Source organism: Canis lupus, chromosome 8 (genome assembly GCF_003254725.2).
Source record: "Canis lupus dingo isolate Sandy chromosome 8, ASM325472v2, whole genome shotgun sequence".
Taxonomy (NCBI): domain Eukaryota; kingdom Metazoa; phylum Chordata; class Mammalia; order Carnivora; family Canidae; genus Canis; species Canis lupus.
The window spans coordinates 25,580,638-25,597,166 of NC_064250.1; the positions used below are offsets into that span (position 1 = coordinate 25,580,638).

Genomic DNA, 16,529 nt, shown 5'->3' on the forward strand with positions numbered 1-16,529 from the left:
TGCCCAAAGATAAATGCTCTATGGGAAAAATAGGTTATGTCTTTCTGGGGTGTGTATTTGCAGTGAAGGAAATTTGAACTGGACCTAGACAGATCAGTAGGGATTTGATAAAAAGGTAAATGTAGGGAATTCTTATATAAAAATAACATTTTCAAATGCAAGGTAGAGAGTTTCTACATAAATTCAGAGTGATTGGACTCTTGGAAGTGTAGTACAGAATGGCAGGAAATAAGATGGCATCAAATCAGGACGGATCTTATATGTCAAATTGAAGAGTTTAGCCTTTATTCTATAAACAATGCAAAACACACACTTTCAAAGAAGAAGTCAGTGAGTCTATAATAAAGGTATTTTTGTTAGATGGGCATTTTTTCCAATTCTCCAGCAAGAAAAGATTGAAAAAATAATACTGATAGTGTCTCTTATTTAAAAAATATTTACTTTATTCTTACTGTCCTATAGGTGATGTACTAAGTACTGGGCATATAATGTTGTAATGGTTTCTGTCATTTGGTGGAGGAGACCTACAAATGGTCACATAATGAGTGTCAAGTGCTCCTATGGGTACAATGCTAATACATAGGAGGGAAATTTAACTTGGTCTTGTGGAGCTGGGGAAAGCTTTTTAAGGAAGTTACATCCACCTTGAAACTTGACAGTTGGCATCACTTGTTACTTATTTAATTATGCAGCGTTTTAATCTCACAGTGTACATTTAATCACTCTCAAAAACCTTCCTCTTTTTAAATGAACAAGACTCTTCAGTACAGTACTTGTTAAAGATAAATATATGGACAATTAGTCTTTACAGTTAAGATTACACTGCTTGTACAAAAACAAATCATTAAGACCTCTTAGAGAACAGGATCTTAATGAGGTTTATCCCCATCTGAGTGGGCTACATCTTGCACACAGTATTCTCTTTCTTAAATGACACATGCCTGTCTATTCATAATTTTGTATAAAAGAAAAGATGTTGTCTAAAAGAAAAGTACACTTCTGTGTCTCGCTTCTACCCTTATGACTGTAATACCACTTCATTTCTGCCATTCTGGTCACCAAAGGTGTTTGGGTTCCCCTATACCATGTAATAATGATACCAGTGAGGTGTCCTACAGTTCAACTCAATCCTGACACAATGTACCTGGAGATAGTATCAGATCACACAGGTTAAGGGGCCATTCCTAAGGACTGCCTCCCACCCCATCCACTTCAGACATTCATCACAAGTCCAGGTTGATACCTGTACTTCTGAGCAACCAGCTATATATGAGAGATTCCCACAATGCCCTCCTTGAATTGATTGATTTGCTAAAACATTTCACAGAACTCAGGGAAACCTTTTACTTACTAGATAACTGATTGCATATGAAAGGATGGTAATTCAAGCTTTCAGTTTTAAGCTGAATAACTTCTTAGGATCCAATGTACAACATAGTGACTGTAGTTCATAATATTGCACCATATATTTGAAATTTGCTAAGAGAGTAGGTCTTAAGCATTCTCACCACCACCACCACCCACACACACAGAGATAATAATTATGTGAGGTAATAAATATGTTAATTAACCTGATGGTGGTAATCATTTCACAGAGGGGACATGTATCAAATCACAGTGTATACTTTATAGACAACTGTATATATCAGTTATCCCTCAGTAAAGCAAGAAAGAAAAAAAATAATTACAAAATACATATATTACTCAAGAAACAGCTAGATGGGATAAATGCAAAGGGCAAAGGTGTGTGGGAAGGAGTACAGCCCTTCCAAGCCCTTTCCAGGGATTATACCCTCTCAATATCTACCCCCCCCCCCCATGTTTATCTACCAGGAAGCTCTCCAGACCATAGTTCAGGGTTATGTATGGAACCTTTATTATGTATGCATGATTGACTGAATCATTGGCCATTAGTGACTGATTCAACCTCCAGCCTCTCCCCTCCCCAGAGTTCAGAGTCAGGACTAAAAGTTCACCCCTCAAATTACAGTTGGCTCCCCTAACAACTAGCCCTCATTCTTAGGGGCTTTCCAAAAGTCACCTCATTAACGTAAACTGAGTGTAGTTGGAAGGGTCTTGTTATGAATAGCAAAAGACATCCTTATTGCTCTCCTCATTTAGGAAATGCTAAGTATGTCAGGAACAAGTGGAAACCAAATATATCTGTCTAGTTATAAATAACAATATCACACATAGCTTTTTGCCCTCTCTCCCTAGGTGACTTACTAAAAGAGTATTCTGTTTTTCTTTTCTCCTTCTGGAGTTCATTGTAGTTTAACAAACAAGACACTATTTCATATTTAACTTACTGACTCAAGCTTTCTTTGCCTCAACAGCTGGGATAATGCAGCCTCAGCAAATGAAAGTAAATTGTAATACTTTTCTACCCAAGCAACCTTGCTGAAATTATTTCTTCCCCCAGCCCAATTCTTTCTTCATGATTCAATGACACAAAAGGAACATGACACAAAAGAAGAACACTCAGATTCACTTCAGATGAGCACTAAATGCTTGAAATCTCCAGAATTAAAGATAGCAACACTGTTTCCATTTCTGAAACTTTGATTCCAGATCATGTCCTTATGCCCCTGCTGCCTTGGTGGAAACCCAGGAGCCTCTGCATAGTTCTAATCGGTGTGTAGCTCCAGACACCTATAGGAGACAAGGAGACTCTAGTCACATTAGTCATCCATGGTTGTGAAGACAAAAATAGATTTGTCTCATTAACACACAGAATTAACTTCAGAGCATTCAAATGAGGAGCTTTCTGAAGGGGGTTATTTACAGAACTATAGGCAAAAGGAGAAGGGATGCCTGGGTGGCTCAGCAGTTAGGCATTTGCCTTCAGCCCAGGGCATGATCCTGGAGTCCCAAGGTCAAGTCCCACATCCGGCTCCCTGCATGGAGCCTGGTCCTCCCTCTGCCTGTGTCTCTGCCTCTCTCTCTCTCGTGAATAAATAAATGAAATCTTAAAAAAAAAAAAAAAAAAAGGAGAGGACATTGAGATATTAACATATCTAAGGCTAAAAAAAGGAAGGGGAAGAAACAGCATTGCCAGAGCCCAGTGAGCAGAAGTCACCAGGAGAGTAGCCATCTGGGAGGAACAATAGACCTGAAGGTTTGCAGCTACTGCCCAGACTAGTGCTGAAGCTGGGAAGAGATGCCCAGGCTCTTCTTATTGTCCTCACATCTCTTGCTGGTGTGTCTGTGATTACAGAGTCCATCAGGAAGCCAGCACAGGAGAGATCCCAGAAAGCACAATTTGCATGATCACTCTCCCAACAGCCTGGACTGAGAAACGGGAGGTTGTTCACCTTAGGTTTCTTATTCCTTCTCCTACTATCCTGTCTTTCAAGATGAGGTCATTCGTGCTTTGGTGTCTGGACCATTTCCACAAATGACCAGATAAGTCCTCCCCTCAGAACTGTAGCCCTGTATGTCATAGAAGCAGGATATTGTATATTTCATATTACATGTGTAACAGTTCTCATCTACTCTATTAAAAAAAACTGTCAACAAGAGTCTCAGAAAAACAGGTTGAAAATATTTCTTTTCCTCGCCACTATAGAAAAATGGACCCTATTCTATCTCACAAAACTAGTTACAATAAAGTCATAAACTGAGATTATTCAATTCTATACCAGTAGATTAACCTATATGCTGTGTTCAGAGTAATAATGTGTGCAAAATTTGTAACTGTATTCCATTTCCATTAATTTTGCCCTTGCAAATATTATTGTTTACAGGGGAATCTTTTTAGACACCTAGACATGAAGAATCATTTCTCTGTCCCATACAACATAACAGTAACTTTTAAAAGTCTGTTTTTCTTAGTCAATTTATTTGATAAGATCTTGCAGAAGAAATAATATTTAAATAAACATCTGTGCTTTTCTGAATGTATAAGCTTTTCTACTTCTTTCCAAAAAGGTTAAAATCTAAAATCTTGCTCTTATGCTTTTAGCCATAAGTGTGTAACATGTAAATTAGGAGTATGCTGGATGCCCTCTCTTAACAAAGAGATTAAGAATGTTTTTCTCACTTAACAATTTCTTTCAATCCATAAAAAAGAAGGACATCTTACCATTTGGAACAACATGGATGAATTGTGAGGGCATTATACTAAGTGAAATAAGTCACAGAAAGACAAAGACCATATGATCTCACTTTTATGTGGAATCTTAAAAAAATAAACTCATAAGCACAGAACAGATTGGTAGTTGCCTTTAAGTAAAGGGTTGAGGTAGATAAAATGGGTGAAATATTTGCAAATTTTATATTTGATAAGAGATTAATATCCAAAACAAATAAATTCTATAAATCAATAAAAACAAAAAATCCAATTAAAAAATAGGGAGAGGATCTGAATAAACATTTTCCCAAGGAACAAATACAGATGGCCAACAGGTATATGAAAAAGTGCCCAACATCACTAATTATCAGAGAAATGCAAATTAAAATTGCAATGAGATATCTCACTTCACACCACTTAGAATGCCTAGTAGCAAAAAAGCAAGAAATAGCAAGTGTTGAGTATGATACAGAGGAAAGACAACCCTTGTGCACTCCTGGGGGGGGGGGGGGCAGGGGGAATGTAAGCTGGTTCAGTCACTATAGAAAATAGTGTGGGGGAAAAAAATTAAAAATAGAACTACTATCCAAATCTGTGCCTCTATGTTTATTGCAACACTATTTACAATGTTTCAAGACATGGAAACAACCTAAGTATACATCAATAGATGAATGGATAAAGAAAATATACATAATGGAATATCATTGAGGCATAAAAAGGAGGGAAATCTTGCCATCTGGAACCACATTGATGGACCTTGTGGGCATTATGCTAAGTAAAATAAGCCAGACAGAGAAAAATGAATACTGTATGATCTTATATGTAGAATCTGAAAAAGAGCATTAAAAATCTGAACTCATACAAAAGAGAACAGATTGATTTGTGCCAGAAGCAAAAGGCATGTGGTGGCAGAAATGGATTAAGAAATGGTCAAAAGGTACAAACTTCCAGTTATAAAATAAAGCATGAGGATGTAATGTATAGCATGTGGCTATAGTTAATAATATTGTATTTGCATATTTAAAAGTTGCCAAGAGAATAAATCTTAAATCTTAGTTCTTAAATCTTAAATTGTAACCATGTAGTGGTCATTTTGCATAACATATACATGTTATATATGCTGCACACTTGAAACAAATATAAAGTTATATCTCAATTTTAAGAAATCAGCATTGTCTAGTTTCCATTGACAACTCTACTTGGAAATCTTCATCATAGTTTACATGTAACATGTTCCAAAAGTGAATCCATCTTCTTCATAAGCAGGTCCTTCTCCAAATATTTTTAAATGGTTTTCTATTGCTCTTGAAATTAAAAACAAAACTACTTAGATGGCATATAAGGCTCCATGTTAACCTTCAGGTCTTATCTTGTTCTAGTCACAAAGTTGGGTAAATTTCTACATCAGTGTTTGTATACTTTGATTGTTCAAGCCCACCATTCTTTCTGTAGCTTCTGGAATTAGCTTTGCAAAAGCTGTTCCCTTAGGCCTCCTTTTCCCTGTCCTCTACTAATTGGCTTAGTGAACTCAGATCCCTGCTCAAAATTCATTTTCTTATTATTTCTCTAAAACACGTATTCTAAATCAAATCCTTCTATATTTTATTTTGTGGAGTTATCAGTTTTAATTAAGTATTTATCTGATAATATTTTTGCTCTCTATGCTACAATCTCCATGAAGGTTGAGTTCATGTATTGAATCTCAGTGAATTAGTATACCTATTAGTTAATAAAATAAAAATACTGAATACATGAAAGAAATTCATGAATAATTTATCTGTCAATTCTGGCCTTTGGTTGACAAAGCTATTATACCATGCAAAATGATGAATGGTCCTTGTAAGAATCATTTTCTTCACTGTTTTTTTTATTACAAATTGCTAATATTGTTCCAAATACTTGTTTGCTGGGATTCTGATTCCATGAGTCCAAAATATACTTATGTTATAAATTTTTAAATCACTATACTGCTAAATAGTATAATTTCTTTAATTGCAAGTCAACTCAGGAGGATGAATGAGAAGACTTGCCTGTATAAATATGCTCATCATCCTAGCTATAAGCATATTGATCATTGGATTCATCTCTTAGCTTTTATGGGCAAATGAATTAATATAAGTAGATGAGCCATTATACACTTATCAAGAGGCAATATTTTGTCTCTGTTTAACCATCATTCAATCACATAGGGAGAGCTTGTTATAAAGTATTCAATTAAACTATGAACTAAAACCCTATCTACCTAAATGAAACAAAGATGTGGAAATATTTGTCATATAACTCCTAAATCAATAAATTTTGGAATTGGAAGTCATTTTATAGACTAACTTTTGTCTTAAAAGTGAGGAAAATGAGATCGTTGAGTAAATGTTTTATCCCAAGTCACCCACCTTTTTAATAATATATGTCTAGATCTAGGACATCTAATTCCTAGTCTTTTGTTCTTCTTAGATATCAAATAATTCCTAATCTCTTATTCTTTTCAGATACTAACTTTTATCTAATTTTTTTGTACCAGAATAGCATGGATAATTAGCTTAATTTACCAGTTCATGAAGTCATGATGATTACCATTCTTATGTCTAGAGCTTTAGGTTTAATCATTTGGCATATAAAATGGTAACTAGCAACTGCCCAAATACATCTTAATTGCAAGCCTATTGAGCTATTTTATTTTATTATTTTTTTAATTTTTTATTTATTATTTATGATAGTCACATACAGAGAGAGAGAGAGAGGCAGAGACACAGGCAGAGGGAGAAGCAGGCTCCATGCACCGGGAGCCCGACGTGGGATTCGATCCCGGGTCTCCAGGATCGTGCCCTGGGCCAAAGGCAGGTGCCAAACCGCTGCGCCACCCAGGGATCCCGAGCTATTTTATAAGAAGCAATTGATCTACAATTTTCAGCATACCATTACAGTGCATTTTTTTAAATGTGTAAATCTAGTACTTAATAAGGAAAAAAAAACACGTTTCCAGGCTTCAAGTACTAGATAAATCTCAAAAGAACTGAACATTAGCTGCATTTAGCTGATAACTGCACAGGGTGTTAGAAGATGTACAGAATCTGTGTAGGTGAGAGGAGAGTAGGATAAGAATGAAAGAAGAGTATAGAAAGAAGAATGAGTTCAAGATATATCACAAAAGCAACATGTTTTTATGACTTCGATAATTACTAGGACAACAACTTCTTGCAGATAGGTTGCTTTACCTTGTGTAATAAAATACATCAGCTTATATCTAGAAATTTCTCTATACATCCTTTTCATGCATGATTTTAAAATAGATGATAGGGTATCTGAAAAATTAGCAATAGGTTGGAAATTCTGGAATAAGAATTAAATAATAGCTTTAAAATATTTTGATATACTATTTTGATTTTTTTTTTAAGTTTAGAGAGAGTGCATAAATAGGGGGCAGGGGCAGAAGGAGAGAGAATTCACAAGACTTCTTGTTGAGTGCAGAGGCTGAGTGGGGTTCAATCTCTGTGATCATGACGTGAGCTAAAATCAAAAACTGGAGGCCCAACTGACTGAGCCACCCAGGCACCCCTATTTTGATTTTTACCTAGTCTTTTATAGCTCTCTCGTATAATGCAACCACTAAATGCAATGGCTATGGCATTCTTCAGCTACAGAGAAATAAGTCTGGTGATTGGATTAATATACTGCACTACAGTTTATTTATTTGGCGACAATGAAAACAGTAGGCTTGAGGTTGTTGAGTTATACCACATAGTGATTAAAGAGACGTTGGTACCCATAAAGAAAGAAAACAAGCATATTTTCTACTTCCTATAGGTAAAAAACCAATAACAAGTGATTCACTGCTAACAGATCTCTTTCCCTAAGCCTTGTTAGATACTCAGTAATTCACCACTGTATTTTTTGAGTAACAGGCAACAAGACTAAAACAGCAAGTGCTTCATTTATTTTCTAGCCTGAGTCAAAACTAAGCAGCTCCATGCTGGCACAGCTTTGTGGAGAAACCTGTAACTTTTATTGTTTTCTAAGGAGTTTGAAACTCACTATGGATTACTGGGTTTTTAACATAGAAAGAGAAAGGACTCATCAGCTAAGCTGGAGAGTCATCTCCATTTTATAAACCAAATGAACATTTGAGGGTTCTCTTGAAAAATATACAAGGAGCTTGGCATTTCTAAAATATACCATAATTTTACTTCAATAAAAGCTGTTTTCTGGAATAATCCATATATATGCATACCTCATTTTATAGCACTTCATCTTATTGCAGATATTGTGATTTTTACAAATTGATATTTTGTGGCATCAAGTAAGTCTTATCTGCACCATTTTTCTAAGTGCTCACTTTGTCAGATTTTGTAATTCTCACAATCAAAGTTTTTCATTATTATTTTGTTATGGTAATCTGTGATCAGTGATTATGCCTCACTGAAACTCTGATGAGGAATAGCATGTTTTAGCAATAAAGTATTTTTTAATTAAGGTATGAACATTTTTTAGACATGCTACTAGACACTTAATAGACTTCAGTGTAATGTAGTGTAAACATAATTTTTATATGATCTGGGAAACCAAAATATTCATTTGACTCACTGTATTATAATATTTGCTTTATTGTGGTGACCTGGAACCAAAGCCACACTATTTCTGAGGAATACCTGTACTCCCTGCAGGCAATCTTATAAGTTGACTCTGTATGTTGTGTATTTATTTACTTATAAATATACAAATATATGAAAATGAGCCAGTGTGTGTGTATGTGTGTATATATATTTGCAGGCTTTGGAGTTTGAATTCATGTAGTGATGATGAATGTTAATAGACCTGTTTTGTCACTTGTCATACCTATATCTGTGTTGGGTCCCAGGCTCCCAGTGCCATTTGAGCTGCCCAAGAGCACATGTATGTTTTGGAACAGGCATATTGGGAGATGAGGTTCAGTTAAATCATGCATATTCTAACCATGGTAGATGCAGATTTCCTGATTCAAATTGGCACTTCATAATTTCTGTGCGATCTTGTGCAAATTAGTGAACTTTCTTTGCCTTTGCTTCTTCAGCCTCCAAGTTAAACAAATATGCACCTGGAAGAGAGAGAATAATGTGACTATATGAAGGGCCTCAGTGGTAGTTGACCAAAAGTATTTCCTATGGAATATACGCATTATATAGTTAACAGAGAGATAAATGCTTCAAAGCTACATATTTTTCATGTAAAATTGGGATTCTAAATCCAATAAAGAATAATTGAGTATTTACTTTTTTAAAGGTTTTATTTATTCATCAGAAACACAGAGAGAGAGAAAGAGAGAGAGAGAGAAAGAGAGAGAGAGGCAGAGACATAGGCAGAGGGTGAAACAGACTCCATCCAGGGAGCCTGATGTGGGACTTGATCCTGGGACTCCAGGATCACATCCTGGGCTGAAGGCAGGTGTTAAACCACTGAGCTACCCAGGTGTCCCAGAGTATTTATGTATTTAAATTTTTTTTTTATCTTTTGAGATAGCACAGAGGGAAAGGGAGAAGCAGGCTCCTGCTGAGCAGAAAGCCTAACACAGGGCTTAATCCCAGGACCCTGAGATCACAACCTAAGCCAAAGGCGGACACTTAAATGAACCATGCAGGCAACCCAAGAGTAATTGAGTATTAAATCTAGAAAATCTCAAGGTAGCATTTTCTGAACACCTCCCATCATATCACCCAGGATTTTTTCATCAAAGTCTAAAGTGACCACAAAGAATAAGCCATTACCATGTATTCTGTGAGACTAAGGGGTGACAGTCTTACTTCATCTCTAAGAATGTACTTTAGTTAACTTCAGGTCTACTGATGACTGTACTTTCTTTCCTTTTTTTTTTTTTTTTTTTTTTTTTTTTTAATAGAGTGCAAGAGCAGAGGTGGGAGTGGTGGGAGACAGAGGGAGAGAGAGAATCTTAAGCAGGTTCCATGCCCAGTGCAGAGCTCAATACAGGGCTCAATCTTATGACCCTGAGATCATGACCTGAGCTGAAATTGAGTCTGACACTTAATGGACTGAACCACCCAGGTACCCCACTGCTTCTTTCCTTCTGAAAGAGCTCTGTTCAAGTAGATAAAGCCCTAGTAATACAGTAAAACTCACCTTCTTGCCCCATGCTCCAATTCTCTTAATTCTTTTCTCTATTTCCTTACTCCTACCACACCAATAGCCAAATTGTCATGTACAATGGTGTAGTTTGTGCACATGCACAAAGGGACCTGCCCATGGGAGCAGCTAAAGACTGAAATTCAACTTGCATTCTTCTTACCAACCAATGTTCACCCTGCAGGGGGGCATATTTTTCTAAATTATACAATTAAATAGAGTATCAATAACTAATGAGACAACCTAAGAATCTTTTTACATCACAGTAGGAGAGAATGACCAATAATAATGTTTTAAAATGAAATTAAAAAGAAATCCTAAAATTCCAAAGGATAAAAGAGGGTCAATTTGTGTGTATACATATATATATATATGCATAATATTTACAATATGTATGTATAATATGTATACACATATATATTACACATATATATTTTCCATTCTGTAGAATTATAGACATTCAATTTCTATTGTTCCATTTCCTTTTCTCATAAAGAACCAAGGGAGACCTAAGGAAAGACTAAAACTGACAGGCTGATTTTAGCTAAAATCCAATCTCTTGGGACCTCTGCAAAATGTTACTTCTTATGCATGCATGTCTAGTAGTTGATGGACACCAGCAATACTTTTGCAAAATTTCCTGTCAGACCTATGTATATGCTATAATGAAAGTAAAATATTTAAATCTTCAGCTGTATGGTGAACTCTCTTCTTGAATTAAGTGGTGGGAATCCCATAAAGATACTTCACACATCCATAAAAAAAATGAAAATTAGGCTTAGTCCATTTCATATTCCAAAACGTGGTGCTTGGCTTGCAGATAAGATCCTTTTAATTCAAGCCATGATTTGTATTTCCCTGATGGCAAGTGATGCAGAGCATTTTCTCATGTGCATGTTGGCCATGTCTATGTCTTCTTCTGTGAGATTTCTGTTCATGTCTTTTGCCCATTTCATGATTGGATTGTTTGTTTCTTTGGTGTTGAGTTTAAAAAGTTCTTTATAGATCTTGGAAACTAGCCCTTTATCTGATATGTCATTTGCAAATATCTTCTCCCATTCTGTAGGTTGTCTTTGAGTTTTGTTGACTGTATCCTTTGCTGTGCAAAAGCTTCTTATCTTGATGAAGTCCCAATAGTTCATTTTTGCTTTTGTTTCTTTTGCCTTCGTGGATGTATCTTGCAAGAAGTTACTATGGCCGAGTTCAAAAAGGGTGTTGCCTGTGTTCTTCTCTAGGATTTTGATGGAATCTTGTCTCACATTTAGATCTTTCATCCATTTTGAGTTTATCTTTGTGTATGGTGAAAGAGAGTGGTCTAGTTTCATTCTTCTGCATGTGGATGTCCAATTTTCCCAGCACAATGAGATACCACCTCACACCAGTGAGAATGGGGAAAAATTAACAAGGCAGGAAACAACAAATGTTGGAGAGGATGTGGAGAAAAGGGAACCCTCTTACACTGTTGGTGGGAATGTGAACTGGTGCAGCCACTGTGGAAAACTGTGTGGAGGTTCCTCAAACAGTTAAAAATATACCTGCCCTACGACCCAGCAATTGCACTGTTGGGGATTTACCCCAAAGATACAAATGCAATGAAACGCTGGGACACCTGCACCCCGATGTTTCTAGCAGCAATGGCCACGATAGCCAAACTGTGGAAGGAGCCTCGGTGTCCAACGAAAGATGAATGGATAAAGAAGATGTGGTCTATGTATACAATGGAATATTACTCAGCTATTAGAAATGACAAATACCCACCATTTGCTTCAACGTGGATGGAACTGGAGGGTATTATGCTGAGTGAAATAAGTCAGTCGGAGAAGGACAAACATTATATGTTCTCATTCATTTGGGGAATATAAATAATAGTGAAAGGGAAAATAAGGGAAGGGAGAAGAAATGTGTGGGAAATATCAGAAAGGGAGACAGAACATAAAGACTGCTAACTCTGGGAAACGAACTAGGGGTGGTAGAAGGGGAGGAGGGCGGGGGGTGGGAGTGAATGGGTGACGGGCACTGGGTGTTATTCTGTATGTTAGTAAATTGAACACCAATAAAAAAAAAAAAAAAAAAAAAAAAAAATTCAAGCCATGAAACCTCTTGCATAGAATCAAAGACTAATACCTGAAATTTCTTATCTTTGGTTGCATTTTTCGATCTTTTTGGAGCAGCTGTGCAAAACATTTCAAGACTAATAGCTCCAGCAAGTGGAATCCATCATTCCTCCCTCACTCCTTGGTTTACAGAGCACTTACCTCTAGCCTCAAGTAGAAAAGGGAGTTTTAGCTATAAAACATTGACAGTCAGACTCTAGTGCTGAGATTCCTGACAATTTAATAAAGGTTTTTCTCCTGTGTATTGTTGCCACTTTTGTGGCCCTGATGCAGTGACTTCAGAAAGAATGGGTGACCCTGATCAAGGAAACATACTGATCAAATTACTGTACTCCTTTCCTCTTCATTTCATAAGCACTGATTGATTTATAATGTGTTCAAGCAGACTGGCCTTTTAGCTCTGAAACTTTCCTTTTGTATACTTTGTAATATAGGTGTGGCAGAAATGATTTTTGACGTTGGCATCTGCCAATTAACATGATATTGTGAGACCTAAAAGATAGCAAAGACTAAGACACTGATTATGGTGCATTGTTACACACTGAATATTTGGATGACTTACACTTATCCATGGACCTTTCAACATTGAGACAACTAAATAAGTAATGCATCAGAAAAGTTACCTTTGAAAGATGAGAGGATCTGCTCACAAATCATTGACATCAAACTCTTCATTATGTTACTGTGCAAATCCTTGTATCCTTTCTTTAACATTTGAAAAGTAATCACACACTGTACCACCAGGATAGCATGAATATATATTTCATGGATGCAAAAGAAGTATTTTCATTTATTTTGGTGTATTCCTAAAAATTGAAAAAAAAAATTTAAAAGGCTTTTTTCATGCATATGCCAGAATGTTCTTGAAGAATCATACATATGCATGCTATGAATGCACTTCATAAACTGCACACATTATTTCATTTTCCTAGAGGCATGGTATAATTTCCTTCAAGGTGTAATTGTGTATTTAAGAAAACTCCAAAGACATTTGAAATTGTCAAATAATTGAGATGGGGTTTTTTCCAAAATTATTATTTCATGAGAGAAATATAAATGCTTTACATTAAAAACACTATAATATTAATATTAATATTTATTTTAAAACATTGTAATAGGGCAGCCCAGATGGCTCAGTGGTTTAGCACCGCCTTCAGCCCAGGGCCTGATCCTGGAGACTCGGCATCTAGTCCCACATCAGGCTCCCTGCATGGAGCCTGCTTCTCCCTCTGCCTGTCTCTGCCTCTCTCTCTCTCTCTCTGTGTCTCTTATGAATAAATAAAATCTTTTAAAATAATAAATAAATAAATAAATAATAAAACATTGTAATATGAGTAGAAACTGAAGCAAATGACAGTGTTCAGCTTTGAACAGATCTTTTAATAGCTGTTGAGCGACCCATTTAACCTCAGAAATCTGCTCTGATCCTTTTTAAAAATCTTGAGTTGTGAGTAAATATGTAACTGATGATAAAACTATATGGTACTCAAAAAGTGAAACAAACCTATTAGAATAGCAAAGTTCCATAGCAGTATATAGAATATATTGAACTTACTTCTATTGCTATCAATTATGTACAGTGCTCTCTAACTGACAGATTTTATATAAAACTCCCTCTCTTCTCTATAAATTGTAAAAAAATCCATGAGTCTATACTAAATTTTTCAAATCTTATGGAAGACTCTTCCTGACAATTACTGGATGAGTGAATTTCAAACAAAGCTTCTGAGGAGAAGCAATCCAAGTGTACAAAGAACATTACCTAAAAATCCCTACCATGCACTGATACAGATGGAATAAGAGACGCTTGAACTTTATTCCAAGTAGAAGATCTCAAATTCTGTAATTAAACTAGAATATTCTGATTACTATTTATTTTCAAGGTTTCTATGAACACAATTTAGAATTAAAATGCTAAAATTTCAATCAAGCTCTTAAGAAGGGAAAACTAAAATGTTAATGCTGACTTGTATATCTAAACTTGACAAGTCAAGAGTCAAATGCAAATTTAGTTAATCATAAAGAGCCTGTGTCTCCCACACATACACAGCATGAATTAAAAAAATCAAGTCTTATGATATAATAAATTGAGATAAACTTTATGTGCTAATTTGTTTCAAATTTTGTTGAAGAACTATCTAGTGAGTGCCTGCTATAATCTTAGAAGATTGAAAATTTCAGAGAGGAACAAAACAAAACCCAAACTTTAAAGACATTAAGTTTTAATTATTATGTGGCAAATATGTGGGAGATATTTCTGAATGTATACTGACATGTATCAAGCACTGTCAGAGTCAACATTGGTGCCCAGAAATCATGATTGATTTGCCTGTGATATTCAAGGTGTTGTTTCAAGGATATTGGCACCTTGAAATACAGTAGAATAAATGTGTTGTCTACCTTCTAGTGAAGGGTATAGACTAGTTTACGTGTTGGTTCAGAAGCTATTGTGCAGTGTATAATAATTTTATATCTCAACTTAGCTAGCCACTGGGTGCCCAGACTAAACGTAGTTTCTGAGGTATGTCTGTCACGGAGTTTCAGGGTAAAATTAGCATTTAAATCAGAGGACTCAGTAAAGTAGATTACTCTCTGCAGGGTAGTCTGGGCCTAAATAGGACAAAAGGTGTAGGAAGGAGAAATTTGTCCTCCCCGCCCCCACCCGCCACCCTCCACCTGCCTTACTAATTGTACTAGGACATCTCATCTCCTCTAGCTTAGCTCTTAAACTGAGATTTACACCACTGGTTGCCCCAATTCTCAGGCCTTCGGATTCAGACCAGTTATACCACGGGCTTTCCTGGATGTCCTGCTCATATTAAATAGATTCCTCAGAACAAATCTCACTCTCTCTCATACACCATATCTTCCTGCTGGTTCTGGTTCTGTGAAGAACACTGATGAATACACATTGTTTATGCTGAAACTCATCAGTTGAAACATGAACCATTATCTTCTAAAAAGCCGATGTTTGGACTGTCCTAAATGAATCCCACCTAGAAGACAGTGCAGCTGATATACACTCTCTTTCCTAATGTATGTAGCTGTTTGTTCTGATAGAAACTAAGTGGGATACCATGTAGATTTTCCCTAAGAGGTCCATAAATGGAAAGTACTGTTTGGGACTAAAACTGTACCTAGTCTAGGGGCTCAATACTTATTTGTTAAACCAACCAACACCGTTTACTTCCCTCTCCAAGTGAGGCTCACAAAACAATTTTGCTAATGAGTTTTGGGAGTACAAATTTCAAGGGAACAGGGTGATAATTATACCGTTAGCTACATCCTTGTCCTTGTGTATAACCATTAATTTTAGTGTGTGATTTTCTCACTCCCTTTTTCCCCTCTTCCTTCTGTACTTTCTGTTGATAGATTCTTCTTTTCTCCTTCCTTCTTTATCCTTTCTTTGGATGGGTAGACACTTCATGGTTAGTTTTCTGCAGAGAATGATAAAAAGGTAAATCAATTTTGGTTTTAAATTCACATCTACTATCTTTCCATTACTTTTTTTAAAAAGATTTATTTATTTATTCATGAGAGACAGCAAGAGAGAGGCAGAGACACAGGCAGAGGGAAAAGCAGGCTCCCCTGGGGAGCCTGATGTGGGACTTGATCCTACAAACTATAAAGTGCTATAATTTTATAGCATAAAAGTAGTATAACTACTTTGTTGTGATTATTTCTCTATAGCATACATTGTAGCATACATTGTATTTATAGTGTATAAGATGCCCTTCAAGTAGATATTAAGAACAATGAAGACACATTGTATTACAGTTATTTGCTATTAACACCAATTGGGGGTGATTGTTTTTCTTTATTAGTTTCCTTGGAAACTAGTTTATGGATCACTTATATTAAGGTATGAAAACAGAAGCACCATAGTTTGACCCAGAGTTTTAATTGACCTATGTTATGTATAGCCTCAGAGTCACTGCCTGTGTATAAAATAAACACATACCTCAGGCTGATTTCAGTGTAACAATGGCATAGGAACATGAATACTATCAGTGATATGTAGACTACCAAGACTTATTAAATCTCTGCAGAATACCTGTCCTGTCATTTAAATACATGGGAACTCTTACTGCTTAAATGGAACTTTAACTGGTTCAGAAACACTCACGTCTTCGGGCTCTGAAAGAGCAAAGGTCTCTAAGAAAATACCACAGGTAGACCAAGGTTTGCTTCTTGGCTTTGCTGTGGATTCCCTGGATGAACTGATCAAATCTGGG

General features: G+C 36.1%; 1 long non-coding RNA gene across 1 annotated transcript in view; it reads right to left on the bottom strand.

The window, feature by feature from the left end:
• Positions 1 to 288: 288 nt before the first annotated feature.
• LOC112657795 (uncharacterized) overlaps positions 289 to 16,529 on the bottom strand; it is a 30,695-nt gene continuing 14,454 nt past the window's right edge. The window contains exons 2-5 of the long non-coding RNA XR_003135297.3: positions 15,568 to 15,731; positions 12,918 to 13,100; positions 8,903 to 9,140; positions 289 to 2,652 (exon numbers count right to left, since the gene is read on the bottom strand). This is a non-coding gene — a long non-coding RNA (uncharacterized LOC112657795). The remainder of the gene's footprint in view (positions 2,653 to 8,902; positions 9,141 to 12,917; positions 13,101 to 15,567; positions 15,732 to 16,529) is intronic.